This window comes from Macaca mulatta, chromosome 3 (genome assembly GCF_049350105.2).
Source record: "Macaca mulatta isolate MMU2019108-1 chromosome 3, T2T-MMU8v2.0, whole genome shotgun sequence".
Taxonomy (NCBI): domain Eukaryota; kingdom Metazoa; phylum Chordata; class Mammalia; order Primates; family Cercopithecidae; genus Macaca; species Macaca mulatta.
The window spans coordinates 178,323,076-178,341,635 of NC_133408.1; the positions used below are offsets into that span (position 1 = coordinate 178,323,076).

General features: G+C 39.1%; 1 protein-coding gene and 1 pseudogene across 2 annotated transcripts in view; one reads left to right on the forward strand and one right to left on the reverse strand.

Annotated features, from left to right (window-relative positions):
* Nucleotides 1-18,560, forward strand: part of TRIM24 (tripartite motif containing 24) — a 123,302-nt gene that overhangs the window by 24,149 nt on the left and 80,593 nt on the right.
* On the reverse strand, nt 5,832-9,150 carry LOC114676777 (small ribosomal subunit protein eS1 pseudogene; annotated as a pseudogene).

The window sequence follows — 18,560 nt, forward strand, 5'->3', positions numbered from 1 at the left end:
GAACTCCATAAAATGGATTACAGTGTGCTACTTACTTCATTTCTCTGAAGGAATTTGTGTAAGATTGAAATTAAAGTATTTCTTGAATATATGGTAGCAGTCAGGGACTGGGCCTTTCTTTGTGGGAAGATTTTAACTCTGGATTCAGTTTTCTTAAAGGTTTATCTACAGGACTCTTCTACTTGAGAGACTATGGTAGACAGTTTCTTTTTTTTCTAGGAATTTGTACATTTTATATAAATTTTCAATTTTATTGATACAGTTAGTTGATACTAACCTTGATAATTCTTTGTATCATCTAAAGTTATGAAATTTTCTTTTTCATTTCTGGTGCTGATTTTATAGGTCTTCCCTATTTCTTTCTCTTTCCTCAATATGGATTTTCAATTTTACTGGTTTCTTTGAAAAAATACATTAATAGTTCTATTTCATTTTATTAATTTTCTTCTATTTGGGTATATTTTACTATGCCTTGTCAAAGTTTTGAGTACTTTTTTTTTTACAGTAAAATATAACATAAAATGTACTACTTTAATCATATTGAAATATATAATTCTGTGGTATTAAGTACATTCATAGTGTTCTGTAACTTTCACTACTGTTTCCAGAACTTTTTCATCATCCTGAGCAGAACTACTTTTTTTTTTTTTTAAATTATACTTTACAATGTGCAGGTTTGTTACTTATGTATACATGCGTCATGTTGGTTTGCTGCACCCATTAACTTGTCATTTATATTAGGTATTTCTCTTAATGCTATCCCTCCCCCATCTCCTCATCCCACGACAGGCTCCGGTGTGTGATGTTCCCCGCCCTGTGTCCAGGTGTTCTCATTGATCAGTTCCCACCTATGAGTGAGAACATGGGGTGTTTGGTTTTCTGTCCTTGTGGTTTTTTACTCAGAATTAAGGTTTCCAGCTTCATCCATGTCCCTACAAAGGACATGAACTCATCCTTTTTTTAATGGCTGCAAAGTATTCCATGGTGTATATGTGCCACATTTTCTTAATCCAGTCTATCATTGATGGACATTTGGGTTGGTTCCAAGTCTTTGCTATTGTGAATAGTGCCACAATAAACATACGTGTGTGTGTGTCTTTATGGTAGCGTGATTTATACTCCTTTGGGTATATACCCAGTAATGGGATGACTGGGTCAAATGGTATTTCTAGTTCTAGATCCTTGAGGAATCTCCACACTGTCTTCCACAATGGTTGAACTAGTTTACACTCCCACCCACAGTGTAAAAGCGTTCCTGTTTCTCTACATCCTCTCCAGCACCTGTTGTTTCCTGACTTTTTAATGATCGTCATTCTAACCGGTGTGAGATGGTATCTCATTGTGGTTTTGATTTGTATTTCTTTGATGACCAGTGACAATGAACATTTTTCATGTGTCTGTTGGCTGCATAAATGTTTTCTTTTGAAAAGTGTCTGTTCATATCCTTTGCCCACTTTTTGATGGGGTTTGATTTTTTTCTTGTAAATTTAAGTTCTTTGTAGATTCTGGATATTAGCCCTTTGTCAGATGGGTAGATTGCAAAAATTTTCTCCCATTCTGTAGGTTGCCTGTTCACTCTGATGGCAGTTTCTTTTGCTGAGCAGAAGTTCTTTAGTTTAATTAGATCCCATTTGTCTATTTTGGCTTTTGTTGCCATTGCTTTTGGTGTTTTAGTCATGAAGTCCTTGCCCATGTCTTTGTCCTGAATGGTATTGCCTAGGTTTTCTTCTAGGGTATTTACAGTTTTAGGTCTAAGATTTAAGTCTGTAATCCATCTTGAATTAATTTTTGTGTAAGGTATAAGGAAGGGATCGAGTTTCAGCTTTCTATGTATGGCTAGCCAGTTTTCCAGCACTGTTTATTGAATAGGGAATCCTTTCCCCATTTCTTGTTTTTGTCAGGTTTGTCAAAGATCAGATGGTTGTAGATGTGTAATGTTATTTCTGAGGCCTCTGTTCTGTTCCACTGGTCTATATCTCTGTTTTGGTACCAGTACCATGCTGTTTTGGTTACCGTAGCCTTGTAGTAGTATAGTTTGAAGTCAGGTAGTGTGATGTCTCCAGCTTTGTTCTTTTTGCTTAGGATTGTCTTGTCAATGCAGGCTCTTTTTTGGTTCCATATGAACTTTAAAGTAGTTTTTTCCAGTTCTATGAAGAAAGTCATTGGTAACTTGATGGGGATGGCATTGAATCTATAAATTACCTTGGGCAGTATGGCCATTTTCACAATATTGATTCTTCCTATCCATGAGCATGGAATGTTCTTCCATTTGTTTGTGTCCTCTTTTGTTTCATTGAGCACTGGTTTGTAGTTCTCCTTGAAGAGGTCCTTCATATCCCTTTTAAGTTGGATTCCTAGGTATTTTATTCTCTTTGAAGCAGTTGTGAATGGGAGTTCACTCATGATTTGGCGCTCTGTCTGTTATTGGTGTATAGGAATGCTTGTGATTTTTGCACATTGATTTTGTATCCTGAGACTTTGCTGAAGTTGCTTATCAGTTTAAAGAGATTTGGGGCTGAGACGATGGAGTTTTCTAAGTATACAATCATGTCATCTGCAAACAGGGACAATTTGACTTCCTCTTTTCCTAATTGAATACCCTTTATTTCTTTCTCTTCCCTGATTGCCGTGGCCAGAACTTCCAACACTATGTTGAATAGGAGTGGTGAGAGGGGGCATCCCTGTCTTGTGCCAGTTTTCAAAGGGAATGCTTCCAGTTTTTGCCCATTCAGTATGATATTGGCTGTGGGTTTGTCATAAATAGATACATTCCATCATTTGTTATTTTGAGATACATTCCATCAATACCTAGTTTATTGAGAGTTTTTAGCATGAAGGACTGTTGAATTTTGTCAAATGCCTTTTCTGCATCTATTAAGATAATCATGTGGTTTTTGTCTTTGGTTCTGTTTATGTGATGGATTACGTTTATCGGTATGCATATGTTGAACCAGCCTTGCATCCGAGGGATGAAGCCGACTTGATCTTGGTGGATAAGCTTTTTGATGTGCTGCTGGATTCAGTTTGCCAGTATTTTATTGAGGATTTTCGCATTGATGTTCATCAGGGATATTGGTCTAAAATTCTCTTTTTTTGCTGTGTCTCTGCCAGGCTTTAGTATCAGTATGATGCTGGCCTTATAAAATGAGTTAGGGAGGATTCCCTCTTTTTCTATTGATTGGAATAGTTTCAGATGCAATGGTACCAGCTCCTTTTTGTACCTCTGGTAAAATTTGGCTGTGAATCCATCTGGTCCTGGACTTTTTTTGGTTGGTAGGCTATTAATTATTGCCTCAACTTAAGAGCCTGTTATTGGTCTATTCAGGGATTCAACTTCTTCCTGGTTTAGTCTCGGGAGGGTGTATGTGTCCAGGAATTTATTCATTTCTTCTAGATTTTCTAGCTTGTTTGCTTAGAGGTGTTTATAGTATTCCCTGATAGTAGTTTGTATTTCTGTGGGATCAGTGGTGATATCCGCTTTATCATTTTTTTATTGCATCTATTTGATTCTTCTCTCTTTTCTTGTTAGTCTTGCTAGCGGTCTATTTTGTTGATCTTTTCAAAAAACCAGCTCCTGGATTCTTTGATTTTTTTTTTTTTTTGAAGGGTTTTTTGTGTCTCTGTCTCCTTCAGTTCTGCTCTGATCTTAGTTATTTCTTGCCTTCTGCTAGCTTTTGAATTTGTTTGCTCTTGCTTCTCTAGTTCCTTTAATTGTGATGTTAGGGTGTTGATTTTAGGTCTTTCCTGCTTTCTCTTGTGGGCATTTAGTGCTATAAATTTCCCTGTACACACTGCTTTAAATGTGTCCCAGAGATTCTGGTACGTTGTGTCTTTGTTCTCAATGGTTTCAAAGAACATCTTTATTTCTGCCTTCATTTCGTTATGTACCCAGTAGTCATTCAGGAGCAGGTTTTTCAGTTTCCATGTAGTTGTGTGGTTTTGAGTGAGTTTCTTAATCCTGAGTTCTAGTTTGATTGCACTGTGGTCTGAGAGACAGTTTGTTGTGATTTCTGTTCTTTTACATTTGCTGAGGAGTGCTTTACTTCCAACTATGTGGTCAATTTTGGAATAAGTGTGATGTGGTACTGAGAAGAATGTATATTCTGTTGATTTGGGGTGGAGAGTTCTGTAGATGTCTATTAGGTCTGCTTGGTGCAGAGCTGAGGTCTTGGATATGCTTGTTAACCTTCTGTCTCATTGATCTGTCTAATATTGACAGTGGAGTGTTAAATTCTCCCTTTATTATTGTGTGGGAGTCTAAGTTTCTTTGTAGGTCTCTATGGACTTGCTTTGTGAATCTGGGTGCTCCTGTATTGGGTGCATATATATTTAGCATAGTTAGCTCTTCTTGTTGAATTGATCCCTTTACCATTATGTAATGACCTTCTTCTCTTTTGATCTTTGTTGGTTTAAAGTCTGTTTAATCAGAGACTAGGATTGCAACCCCTGCTTTTTTTTGCTTTCTATTTGCTTGGTGGATCTTCCTCCATCCCTTTATTTTGAGCCTATGTGTGTCTCTGCTTGTGAGATGGGTCTCCTGATTATAGCACACTGATGGGTCTTGACTCTTTATCCAATTTGCTTGTCTGTGTCTTTTAATTGGGGCATTTAGCCCATTTACATTTAAGGTTAATATTGTTATGTGTGAATTTGATCCTGTCATTATGATGTTAGCTGGTTATTTTGCCCGTTAGTTGATGCAGTTTCTTCCTAGCATCAATGGTCATTAGAATTTGGCATGTTTTTGCAGTGGCTGGTACTGGTTGTTCCTTTCCATGTTTAGTGCTTTCTTTAGGAGCTCTTGTAAGGCAGGCCTGGTGGTGACAAAATCTCTCAGCATTTGCTTGTTTGTAAGGGATTTTATTTCTCCTTCACCTATGAAGCTTAGTTTGACTGGATATGAAATTCTGGGTTGAAAATTCTTTTCTTTAAGAGTGTTGAATATTGGCCCCCACTCTCTTCTGGCTTATAGAGTTTCTGCCAAGAGATCCGCTGTTAGTCTGATGGGGTTCCCTTTGTGGGTAACCTGACCTTTTTCTCTGGCTGTCCTTAACATTTTTTTCCTTCATTTCAACCTTGGTGAATCTGATAATTATGTGTCTTGGGGTTGCTCTTCTCGAGGAGTATCTTTGTGGTGTTCTCTGTATTTCCTGAATTTGAATGTTGGCCTGCCTTGTTAGGTTGGGGAAGTTCTACTGGATAATATCCTGAAGAGTGTTTTCCAGCTTAGTTCCATTCTCCCCGTCACTTTCAGGTACACCAGTCAAACGTAGATTTGGTCTTTTCACATAGTCGCATGTTTCTTGGAGGCTTTGTTCGTTTCTTTTTACTTTTTTCTCTAAATTTCTCTTCTCGTTTCATTTCATTAATTTGATCATCCATCACTGATACCCTTTCTTCCACTTGATCGAATCAGCTACTGAAGCTTGTGCATGCATCACGTAGTTCTCGTGCCGTGGTTTTCAGCTCCATCAGGTCATTGAAGGTCTTCTCTACACTGTTTATTCTAGTTAGCCATTCATCTAATCTTTTTTCAAGGTTTTTAGCTTCCTTGCGATGGGTTCGAACATCCTCCTTTAGCTCGGAGAAGTTTGTTATTACCGACCTTCTGAAGCCTACTTCTGTCAACTTGTCAAAGTCATTCTCCGTCCAGCTTTGTTCTGTTGCTGGTGAGGAGCTGCGATCTTTTGGAGGAGAAGAGGCGCTCTGATTCTTAGAATTTTCAGCTTTTTTGAGCAGAACTTCTTTACCCATTAAGCAAGAATTCCTCCCTATTGCCCCTTCCTCCTAGCCACTTGTAACCTCTTTTCTACTTTCACAAATAGAACTTTTTATTTGCCACAATTAGAAAACAGATTATTAGACTGTGGTTCATATCCATCAGCTCATTCAACTTTAGCATGTGTCTCATCCCCAGTGGCTTTTCCGGAACTGCTACCTTCACTGTGAAGCTCCATGAGTTTTTACAATTCAAACCTGGGGTTCTTCAGCATTTTTACTTTTCTACTGAAGACATCTTGGAGAGGATAAATAGATTGGCAAGCCTTTTCTGTGTCTTTTCCAGTGCTATCCGGAATCAATGTATTGACCACATCTTTCACGTCATTTGTACCTCTTAGGTCATGATTTCCAGTATCTTCTTCTGGATTTGGCAGACCTGTTGGTGCAGAGCATAAGAGATCTTCGGTATCTGATTGTTGGTTTTTTCATAAAACCAACACAGAACAGATGAAACAAATAATCATCAGTAGTAGTCTTGATGTCAACATGAGCTTCAATCATGGTCTGCCATTTTTTGACCATGGAACACATTTTGTCACGGAGTAAGACCCATGCCATGGAAGTTAAATCAGGCAGCTTTTGGCCTGAACATTTTTGGTAATCAACTTGAATTTTCTAAATGCAACTTCATCATTCTGCAAGTCAAGACTCACTTCAAACACATAACCCTTGAGACTGTCAGATGCAATTTTTGTTCCTTGAGTTCTGATAACTAGTGTCTTTCCGATATTTCTTGGACATAGCAGGAGTTTTCACATCATAACAATCTTTCTAAGAAAATGGATCAAATACCTTCTTGGCTGCCTTTGCTGCCTTTTGTAAGGCACTTGTTCTTGACAGTCGCTATCGTGCTGCTCCTCTTTCCTTCTGTCCTTGTGAGTTTTCCTGTTCTAGAACCTCATACAAATAGAATTATACAGTATTTGTCCTTTTCTGGTCTGACCAATTTCCTTTAGCATAACGTTTTCAAGTTTTATCTATAATGTAGCACGTATATCAGATTTCACTTATGGGTAAGTAATACTCCATTGTAAGGGTATAGCACATTTGATTTACACATTGGTCTTTTAGTGAATATTTAGGCTGTCCACTCTTTAGCTCTTATGAATAATACTGCTATGAACGTTGATGTCCAAGTATCTGTTAGTCCCTGTTTTCAGTTCTTTTTGGGTGTGTAGGAGTAGAATGACTGTTAGCTTTTTGGTACACTACCAAACTGTTTACCATAGCAGCTCCACCATTTTGCATCGTGTCAGCAATGCACAAGAGTTCTAATTTCTCCACATCCTGGATAACATTTATTTTTCCTTTAATTTTTTGGATGAAAGCCATCCCCAGTGGGTGTGAAGTGATAAATCTCATTGTGGTTTTGATTTGCATTTCCCAAATGATGTTGAAAATCGTTTCATGTGCTTGTTGGTTACTGTTTTTTTTTTTATCTTCTTTGGAGAAATGTCGGATAGGCACAGTGGCTCAACACTTAGAATCCCAGCTATTTGGGAGTCTGAGGTGGAAGGATCACTTGAGCCCAGGAGTTCAAGACCAGACTGAGCAACATAGGGAGACCCTATCTCTACAAAAATAAAAGTAAAAAAATTTAGCCAGGCATGGTGGTATGTGCCTGTAGTCCCAGCTACTCAGGAGGCTGAGGCAGGAGGAACACTTGAGCCCAGGAGGTAGAGGCTGCAGTGAGCTGTGATTGTATCACTGGTCTCCAGCCTGGGCAACAGGATAAGACTCTGTCTCAAAGAAAAGAAATGTCTATTCAAGTTCTTTACCTATTTTTGAATTTTTGTTGTAAAAGTTTATATATTCTGGATACTAAGCACTTACAAGATACATGATTTGCAAATATTTTCTCCCATTCTTTGGATTGTCTTTTTATCCTCTTGATAATGTCCTTTGATGTACTGTAGTTTTAATTTTGGTGAAGGGGACATCCTGCAAAGTAGCAGAGTAGGAATCTCTAGGAGTTAATCCTTAACATTGAAACAACCAGTAAGCTGGAAAAAATGACCAGAATCAACTTTCAGTCTGTGGAGCCAGGGGAGTGCTTGATGAAGGGAGAGGCTACTGCTCTTGCAGAATAGTTTGGGGAAAGTCTCAAATGGACTGTGCCAGCCATCAAGAAGCAAAAATAAGCCATCCCTTACAAGTTGGAAAATTACAGTTCTAAAGTTACCACAGTAACAATATCTGAGTTTATCCTGCTTGGAGCTTATTGAGCATCTTGCATGCATGGATTCATGTTCTTCATCAAATTTAGGAAGTTTTTGGGTATTAATTATTCCATATGTCGTTTGCCTCTTTCTCTTCTAGGACTTGTTTCAATGGTTTTCCATAGGTGCCTTAGGTGCTGTTAATTTTTTCTTTATTTCTTTCATTTTAATCTTCAGACTGGATAATTTCAATTTTTTTATCTTCAAGTTTGCTGATTCTTCTGCCTGCTTAAATCTACCATTGCACTGCTGTATGAATTTTTCATTTAGCTCTTAGGCTTTTCAGCTTCAGAATTTCTTTTTGGTTCTTTTCTGTAATGTGTGTCTCTTTACTGACATTCCCTTTTGTTCATACACTCTTCTGATATGCTTTAGCTCTTTGAGCATAGTTTCTTTTACATCATTGAGCATATTTGAGACAGTTGATTTAACATCTTTGACTAGTAGTTTTACTGTCTGGGCTGTCCCAGGGATAGTTTTCTGTCAAATTATTTTTTTCTTATAAACCAGTTATGTGCTTTCTATGATTTATAATTTGTTTGTTGAGAACCAAACAATTTAAGTATTATAATGTGGTGGTAACTCTGGAAAACAGATTCTCCTTCTACTCAGGGATTTATTTTGTTGTTTGTTGAGGTCTAAAGTTGTCTATTAGCATAGTGACTTTTCCAAGCAATTTTTGTCAAGTCTTTGTTCCTTGTTATATGTGTTACTGAAGTTTCTGTCCCATTATCTCTGTATCTGCTTGCAGCCTCTCGGATATTTTAAAATGTCTAGATTTTTAAAAAATAGTGTGCATTCCTTTTTAAATGTTCTGACAAATGTCACCAGAGAAGCCGCCCTAAGCCTAAGGGGGTCACATGTAGCCAACCGTCTCTGCTGATCCTCAGGGAACTGCCATACCAATTAAATCACACCCCAAAATTTTAGAGCACAAAGTCTTTACTGTTCACTATAGCAACAGTGAGCCACTTTAAGAATACTGTCCCCATGTTGCAGCAGGACTATGGAATGGGTCATGGTAGCTGGTTTATGCACGCCAGTCTCTTACCAAAGATAAGACAGTCACGTTGATAATACCAATAACCTTATCACAGCTGTCTAAAATAGGCATTATTTCCCAGTAGTCTAATACAAGTCCATCTTCCATTTTTCCCCTTTTCCTAAAAATGCCCTTTATATCTGTTTATTATTATTATTATTATTATTATTTTTTTTTTTTTTTTTTTTTTTTTTTTTTTTTTTTGAGACGGAGTCTTTGCTCTGTCACCCAGGCTGGGGTGCAGTGGCACGAACTCGGCTCACTACAAGCTCTGCCTCCTGGGTTTACGCCATTCTCCAACCTCAGCCTCCCGAGTAGCTGGGACTACAGGCGCCCGCCACCTCGCCCGGCTAGTTTTTTTTGTACTTTTAGTAGAGACAAGGCTTCACCATGTTGGCCAGTCTGGTCTCAAACTCCTGACCTCAGGTAATCTGCCCGCCTCCACCTCCCAAAGTGCTGGGATTATAGACGTGAGCCACCAAGCCTGGTGTTATTATTTTTTAAATAGAGACAGGGTCTCACTATGTTGCCCAGGCTGTCCTCTAGTGACCCTCCCGCCTTGGCCTCCCAAAGTATTAGGATTACAGGCGTGAGCCACCACACCTGGCCATGTTTCTCTTAATCTGGAATTACTTCTATGATTAATATGAGTGGTGACTCGCGCCTGTAATCCCAGCACTTTGGGAGGTTGAGGCAGGAGGACCACTTGATGGCAAGAGTTCAAAACCAGCCTGGGCAACATAGCAAGACCCCATCTGTATTTTAAAAAAGAAAAAAAGAAGAAACAACAACAAAAAGAAAGAAGTTAAACCTTACAATAAGGAGTGTGTCAACTACAACTATACCAATATAGCTGTTTTTCACCTATCAGGCAAAAATCCAAATGTTTGTTAACGTACTCTATTTGATACTTTGAGAAACTGGATATTGTTATACATTTCCAATAAGTGCATTTGGTTGTTTCTAACAAAATTGCAGGTTCTTTTATCCTTTGACCCACAAACCCACTTCTAAGAATTTATTTTAAGGGTACATCTGCCACTAGTAAAGTGACATGTAGACAGAGTTATTCATTGAGTCATCATTGTAATAGCAGAAGATGGAAAATAAGCTGTAAAAAAGACTGAGGTACATACAATGTGGGGGGAAAAAGAATGCAGGTAGATCTGTATTTACTGTTTTGGAGTGATCACCAGGATATATTGTTAAGTGAAAACAACAACAACAACAACAACAACAAAAAGTTGCAGTACAGTGTTTTTTGCAAGAAGAACTTCTAGGAAAAAGGGAAAAAAACACCCAGATACCAGAAAACACGGCTTAATAAAAATGATTATTTATAGGGAAGGTGAAGTAGGGCAAATGGATTTGAGTGATAAAGATGGAAGAGAAATTTGCTATACTTATTTAATACAGTTTTTTACTTTTGAACCCATGTAAATGTTTTACATGTTCAAAAATAAGTTTATATCTAAACAAAAAGTAAACTCTAAAAGTAGTGAACCTACAAAATGTATCAAATTGACAACATAGCGGCATATTGTGGGATTTTATTATTGATTCTGACAGTCTGTTTCAACTAATGCATCTTAGTCTTTAACAATATTTCTGCTGGATTTAGTATTCTAGTTAGGCAATTTTTGCACTTGGAAGACAGCCTTCTACTGTCTTCTGACTTATGTTGTAGCTGACGAGAAGTAGGCTAACAGTCCTACTTTTGTCTTTTTTCATGATAATTCATTCTTTTTTCTTTGTATTTAAGGCTTCTCTTTGTCTTTGATTTCTGCAGTTTTAGGATGACATATTTGTTTTCTTTATTTTTTTTTTTTTACAGTGATAGGGTCTCATTGTGTTGCCCAGGCTAGTCTCAAACTCCTGGCCTCAAGCAATCCTCCTGCTTCAGCCTCCCAAAATGTTGCGATTACAGGCATGAGCCACCATGTCCAGTCTAGTGTGATATATTTAGATGTTAGTTTCTTTTTATTCTACTTGGAAGTCGTTGGACTTGGGAAACTTGTAGGCTCTGTTACTTCACTTCTACAAAATCCTTGCCCATTTTGTTTTCTCTCAGTCCATCCTTTTGAGACTCTGATTAAATGCTTGTTATATAATCTGTATGTATATGTCTGTTTTTGGACTCTATTCTGATTCATTGTTGGTATTTCTCTCCTTTCTTGAATACCACTCTGTTTGAATTACTGTAGCTCTATCCATAGTAAATCTTGAAATCAAGGAGCATAAGTCCTCCAAATTGGGTATTTTTTGAATTGTTATTGCTATTCTCTGTCTTTTGCATTTTCATTAAATTTTAGTGTCAGTTTGTCAGTTACTACAAAAAGATACCCTGCTGGGATTTTAATTGGGATTGCATTGAATCTTGAGGTCAGTTTGGAGACATGGAAAATCTCGACCGTATTGAGTCTACCAATCTAATAATGTTTTTAATGTCTCTATTTAAGTCTTCTTTAATCTTCGTTTTGTTGTTTTTACTATACATGTCCTGCATATCTTTTGTTAATATTACCCCTATTTTATGTAGCTTTTTTTGGGGAATGCTTTAGGACTTTTCACTTACACAATCACATCACCTGTGAATATAATTCTTTCTTTCCAATCTGGATTTTTTTTTTTTTTATTGTGTCTTTTTGCACTCACTAAAACAGTTCTGAATAGAAGTGCTAAGAGTGCACATCCTTACCTTCTTCCCAGTGACAGCAGAAAGGATTCTGTATTTCATCATTAAATATATATTAGTTGTAGGTTTTTCAGAGACGGTCTTTATCAGGTTGAAGAAGTTTCCATCTGTTCTTAGGTTCTTGAAAGTTTGTTGTGGGTAGGTGAATTTTTCAGATTTTTTCCCCCTTTTTGAATTGTATTTTCTTTAGTAGAGATGAGATCTCACTATGTTGCCCAGACTGGTCTTGTAACTCCAGGCCTCTGGTGATCCTCCTGGCTCAGCCTCGCAAAGCACTGAATGTGGCATGAGCCACTGTGCCCAGCCAAAATTTTCAGATTTTTTTTCCGGATATATTGAGATGATCAAATATGGCTTTTCTCCCTTATTTTATTAACATAATAAATTATTTGAATGCTCATCCAACCTTGTATTTCAGGAATAAACCCTACCTAATCATGATGTATATGTATTTCTAGGTTTGATTTTCTAGTGTTCTGTTAATGATTTTTTTTGTTAATTATAAGAGAGATTGGTCTATAATTTTCTTTTCTTGTAATGACTATCTGATTTTAGTATCAGGGTAATACTGGCCTCATAAAATAAGGTTGGAATTACCTCTTTTCTGAAGGAGTTTGCTTAGGGATGGTCTTATCTTCTTTAAATGTTGAATATAATTCACCAGTGGAGCCCTTTGGATCTAGACTTTTCTTCGTGGGAAGGTTTTTTGTTTGGTTTGGTTGGATTTTTTTTGTAGAGAAGGGTTTTTTTTTTTTTTTTTTTTTTTTTTTTTTTTTGTAGAGAAGGCTGGTCTTGAAATCCTGGGCTCAAGCAATCCTCCCACCATGCCTGGTTTTCAATCACAAATTCAATTTTTTTTTTCTTTTTCTTTTTCTTTTTCTTTTTCTTTTTCTTTTTTTTTTTTTTTGAGAAAGAGTCTTGCTCTGTCGCCCAGGCTGGAGGACAGTAGTTTGAACTCGGCTCACTGCAACCTCCACCTCCCAGGTTCAGTCTCCCTGCCTCTGCCTCCTAAGTAGCTAGGATTCAGGTGCCTACCACCACGTCCAGCTAAGTTTTGTATTTTTAGTAGAGACAGGGTTTCACCATGTTGGCCAGGCTGGTCTCGAACTCCTGACCTCAGGTGATCTGTCTGCCTCGGCCTCCCAAAGTGCTAGGATTACATGTGTGAACCACCGCGCCCAGCCTGTTGATTGGCTTTGGAGACAGTGTCTGGCTCTGTCACCCAGGCTGGAGTGCAGTGGTGCAATCTCAGCTCACTGCAACCTCTGCCTCCAGGGCTTAAGCCGTCCTCCCACCTCAGCCTCCCAAGTAGCTGGGACTACAGGCACACGCCACCATACCTGGCTAATTTTTTATTTTTATTTTTGTAGAAATGGGGTTTCACTATGTTATCCAGGCTGGTCTTGAACTTCTGAGTTCAAGTGATCTGCCCGCCTCGGCCATCTAAAGTGCATGAGCCTCTGTGCCTGACTCTGTGTGGTTTTTTTATTTTTATTTTTACTTATTTATTCATGTATTTTTTGAGACAGGGTCACCCTCTGTCACCCATGCAATCTCGCCTCACTGCAACCTCCACCCTCCGGGCTCAAGCCATCCTCCCACTTCAGCTTCTTGATCCTGTCATTCAACTCACTTGAGTAATTGGGACCACAATCACATGCCACCACACCTGGCTAATTTTTGTTATTTTTTTTTATTTTTTTGAGATGGAGTCTCACTCTGTTGCCCAGGCTGGAGTTCAGTGGTGCGATCTTGGCTTACTGCAGCCTCTCTCCCTCCTGGGTTCAAGCGATCCTCCTGCCTCAGCCTCCTGAGTAGCTGGCATTACAGGCATCTGTCGTCATGCCAGGCTAATTTTTGTATTTTTAGTAGCGACAGGGTTTAACCATGTTGGCCAGGCTGGTCTGGAACTCTTGAGCTCAAGTGATCCTCCCACTTTGGCCTCCCAAAGTACTGGGGTTATAGGCATGGCCCCTGTGCCCGGCCTCCTGTGTGGGTTTAGTTATAAATTTATTTACACATGTTTTATTTTCCTGTATATGTTATATCTTGTGAATATCTCGTGCATGCTTAAAGAATGTGCCTTCTGCTCACATTGTTTTTTCTTTCTCTTTCTCTTTCTTTTCTTTTCTTTTTTTTTTTCCCCGAGATAGAGTTTCGCCCAGACTGGAGTGCAGTGGTATGATCTCAGCTCACTGCAACCTCTGCCTCCTGGCTTCAAGCAGTTCTCCCTCCTCCTCCCGAGTAGCTGGGATTACAGGCATGCGCCACCATGCCTGGCTAATTTTGTACTTTTAGTAGAGACGGGGTTTGACCAGGCTGGTCTTCAGCTCCTGACCTCAGGTGATCCTTCTGCCTTGGCCTCCCAAAGTGTTGGGATTTCAGGCGTGAGCCACCACGCCTGGCCTGCTCAGATTGTTTTTTTAAATGTCAGTTGGATCAGGTTTGATTCTTTTGTTCAAGTCTTCTATGTGTTTACTGATTTTTCTGTCTACTGCTCCATTGATTTCTGAGAGGGGAGAGTTGAAATCAACAAATGGAGTGGATTTGTCAGGTTTTTTTTTTTTTTTTTAGCTGTATCAATTTCTACATTATTTTTTCAGAAGCTCTGTTAATTAGATGCATATGCATTTAGGATTATGTCTTGATGAGTTAACCCCTTTATCATTACTCAATGTTCTCACTTTATCTCTTGTAAATAGCCCTTGTTCTGAAGTCTGCTTTGTCTGAGAGCATTATTAAGTCCTCCTGGTTTCATATTATGAAGGATGTTCACTGTGTACTAGTTACCATTTTAGCTCACTATATCTTGGGCTGCATTTTTACTACTTGCCTGAGTCCAGTGAGTCAAAACATTCATAAGCAGAACAACTTACATGAAGCCCAGTTTTATTACCCACAGATGGGCAGCAAGGGACAGGAGAAGCCTAGCATTCATTGCAAATCAGTCCCTCAAGGCTTGGGAAAGCTGCCCAGAGTGGATAGTCTGTGGACCACAGCTAGGGGACCCAGGAAAGAAGGTTTATGTCCCAAGGGCAACATGATTCACTGGGCTAAAGATTAGAGGACATCCTGTTTGAGGGTGGAGGGAATGACAGGAACAGAAACTGAGGCACTTCCAACCAGCTCCTCCTTGTCTCAGGATGCTTCATTCCCAGTATATTATACAGTTACACAGAGGTGTGGGGCAGAGCAGGGAACTGGCTTGATTCAAAGCCACCTGGAGCACTGCCCTGTACATATGCTTATTGTTTGAATGTGTATCTGTTAGCATCCTGTTTGTTTGTTTGTTTGTTTTTTCCTTTAACCTCTCTCTGTATATTTGAAGTAGATTTCTTGTAGATAGCATTTACTTGTTTTTTGTTTTTTTGTTATGTATGTAGGAGTCAAAACCATTAGTGGTATTGACAGGACCACGGACAGCACTATTTGGTTTTATATATATATATATATCTCTCTTTTCCCTTGTCTGCCGTGGATGTTGGAATAAAGTTGCCAGATTGGTGGTGATCCATCTCATGATCCTGTCATTTAACTCACTTGTGTTGTGATCTACCGTGTGTAATAAGAGACTTTAAATCCACGTACATCTCTTTTGTGGAGCTGGGCAGTCAAAGAAGTACGAGCCATTCCTAGCACATAATGTCAAAACATAAGCCCTGCATTATGCTTAGGTTTAGAAACTAAAACTTCACAGAAAGGAGATAACAAATCATATTCACATCTCAAAACCCAAAAGCTTGAAACATTTCATTTGTAGAAAAAAGGAATAAGAGGCCAGGTGTGGTGGGTTATGCGTGTAATCCCAGCATTCTGGGAGGCTGAGATAGGCGGATTGCTTGAGTCCAGGAGTTTGAGACCATCCTGGACAACATAGTGAAACTCTGTCTCTACTAAAAATACAAAACAATTAGTGGAGTGTGGTGGCACAGGCCTGTAGTCCCAGCTACTCAGGAGGCTGAGGTGGGAGATTCACCTGAGCCTGAGAGGTGGAGGCTGCAGTGAGCCAAGATCATGTTGTTGCATTCCAGCTTGGGCAACCAGAGTGAGACTGTCTCCCCCCTGCCAAAAGGAAAAAAAAGAAATAAGGCCAGGCACCATGGCTTATGCCTGTAATCCCAGCACTTTGGGAGGCCAAGACAGGAGGATCCCTTGAGCCCAGGAGTTTGAGAGCAGCCGGGGCAATATAGTGAGACCCTGTCTGTTCATAAAAATATAAAATTATCCAGGCATGGTGGTGCAATTTTGGCAATTTATTGTATAAATATCATAGGGTGTACTTACACAAACCTATATGGTATAGCCTACTGCACACCAGGAGAATATGGTACAGCCTGTTATTCCTAGGCTACAAATCTGTACAGCATGTTACTGTACTGAATACTGTAGTGTTCATCTGTAACACAATGGTATTTGTACATCTAAACATATCTAAAACCTAGAAAAATACAATGTAAAAGATAAAAAATAAGGTACGCCTGTATAGAGCACTTATGAGTGGTGCTTGAAGGACTGGAATTTGTTCTGGGTGAGTAAGGTAGTGAGTGATGAGTGCATATGAAGGGGGCCTAGAAATTATGTACTTTTATATGACTGGCAGCTCAGTAGGCTTGTTTATACCAGCATCACCCTAAACACATGAGTAATGCATTGCACTTACAATATTATCAATATTACCGCAGCTTTCACTAGGTGATAGGAATTTTTCAGCTCCATTTTATTTTTATTTATTTATTATTATTATTATTTTTTGAGATGGAGTCTCACTCTGTTGCCCAGGCTGGAGTGCAGTGGTGCGATCTCGGCTCATTGCAACCTCTGCCTCCTGGGTTCAAGCAATTCTCCTTCCTCAGCCTCCCGAGTAGCTGGGACTACAGGCACATTCCACTGAACTCGGCCAATTTTTGTATTTTTAGTAGAGACAGAGTTTCCCCATGTTGACCAGGCTGGTCTTGAACTCCTGACCTCAAGTGATCCACCCACCTCAGCTTCCCAAATTGCTGGGATTACAGATGTGAGCCACCACACCCGGCCTTCAGCTTCATTATAATTTTATGATACCACTGACATATATGTGATCCATTGTTGGCTAAAAAAACATTATGCAGTGGCCAAGCGAGGTGGCTCACGCCTGTAATCCCAGTACTTTGGGAGGCTGAGATGGATGGATCACGAGGTCAGAAGATCAAGATCATCCTGACTAACATGGTGAAGCCCCATCTCTACTAAAAATACAAAAAATTAGCCAGGCATGGTAGCGGGTGCCTGTAGTCCCAGCTACTTGGGAGGCTGAGGCAGGAGAATCACTTGAACCAGGTAGGCAGAGGTTGCAGTGAGCCAAGATCGCACCACTGCACTCCAGCCTGGATGACAGAGCGAGACTCTGTCTCAAAAACAAAAAACAAAAAAAACCCAGCAACAACAACAACAAAAAACCCGTCATGTCATACACCTCATGATTGTATTTACTGTGTAATATGTAGTGCTTTGTTTTTCTATTACTGGAAAAACTGATACACCTGGGGCTTGGGAATGACGTTCTGGTAGAGATGTAAATTTGGGATTTACTAACATTTGGTTTCAATTGTTCCTTATTAGGCAGAGGTATATCCATGACTCAGAATTTATTTGTAGCCTTAGAGATCATACTTTGAGGGAGTCAGTGTAGATGAGATTGTGCTGGTCCTCATTTACCTGATTCAGAAAGAGCTAGCTATTGTCATCTGATTTTAGCTGGACAGTACAGGGGTTACTGCCCAGGTTTACCAGGTACCAACCTAGGCTAGACCGGTTCTGTGCATTTACTCATATAAAATCCTTACAACAATCCTGCCTCAGAGTTGTTCTAATGGAAGTGGAATATTGAGCACAATAACTAGAACACAGCAAGTTCTCAATAGGATAACTATCATCATGATTATCATTTATTACTGTTTTACAGAAGATGAAACAGAGGCTCAAAAAGATTGATTAGGAGGAGTTACAGAGCAATCGAGCCTGGGCACAGTGGATCATGAGGTCAGGAGTTCGAGACCACCCTGACCAACATCATGAAACCCCGTCTCTACTAAAAATACAAAAATAAGCCGGGTGTGGTGATGCATGCCTGTAATCCCAGCTACTCAGGAGGCTGAGGCAGGAGAATCGCTTGAACCAGAGAGGCAGAGGTTGCAGTGAGCCAAGATTGCACCATTGTACTCCAGCCTGGGTGACAGAATGAGACTCCATCTCAAAAAAAAAAAAAAAAAAAAAAAAGGAGTTACAGAGCAATCAATGAAGAGGGCTGATCTAGGTCTTGTACAGTTTTAAAGTCTATGCTCTATCTCCATTTTAATACTTACCATGTAGAGTGTGCACATGACATGTCATTAGTGGTTGTATGACCACAGGCCAGTCATAGCACCCAGTTTCCTCATCTGTAAAATGGGGGTAACACTTAATGTTTTATGTAGAATGTTTAGAGTTCTTAGCTGTGTGAAGCTGGAGGCATAATGAAAATTAGGTTTACTCCATCTTTCTTTTCTCTGAAATGCATTGTGACATCTTTCCAGATTTTAAGTATTAATTCTTTGCCAGTACTGTGTGTTTACATAGATCTTCCAGCTTAAGGCTTGTCTTCTCATTTTGTTCATGGTAATATTTTCACTAGCTGTAGATCTGTAACAAAGAACTGTAACAAAGGTGGATATATTAATCTTTCCCTTATAGCTCTTGCTTTTTGTATCTTGCTTAAAAATTTATTCCAATAAATTTGTACTCCAAGGTCACAAAGATATTCTCTTACATTTTCTTGTGAAAGTCTTATAGTTGTTAATCTACTCAA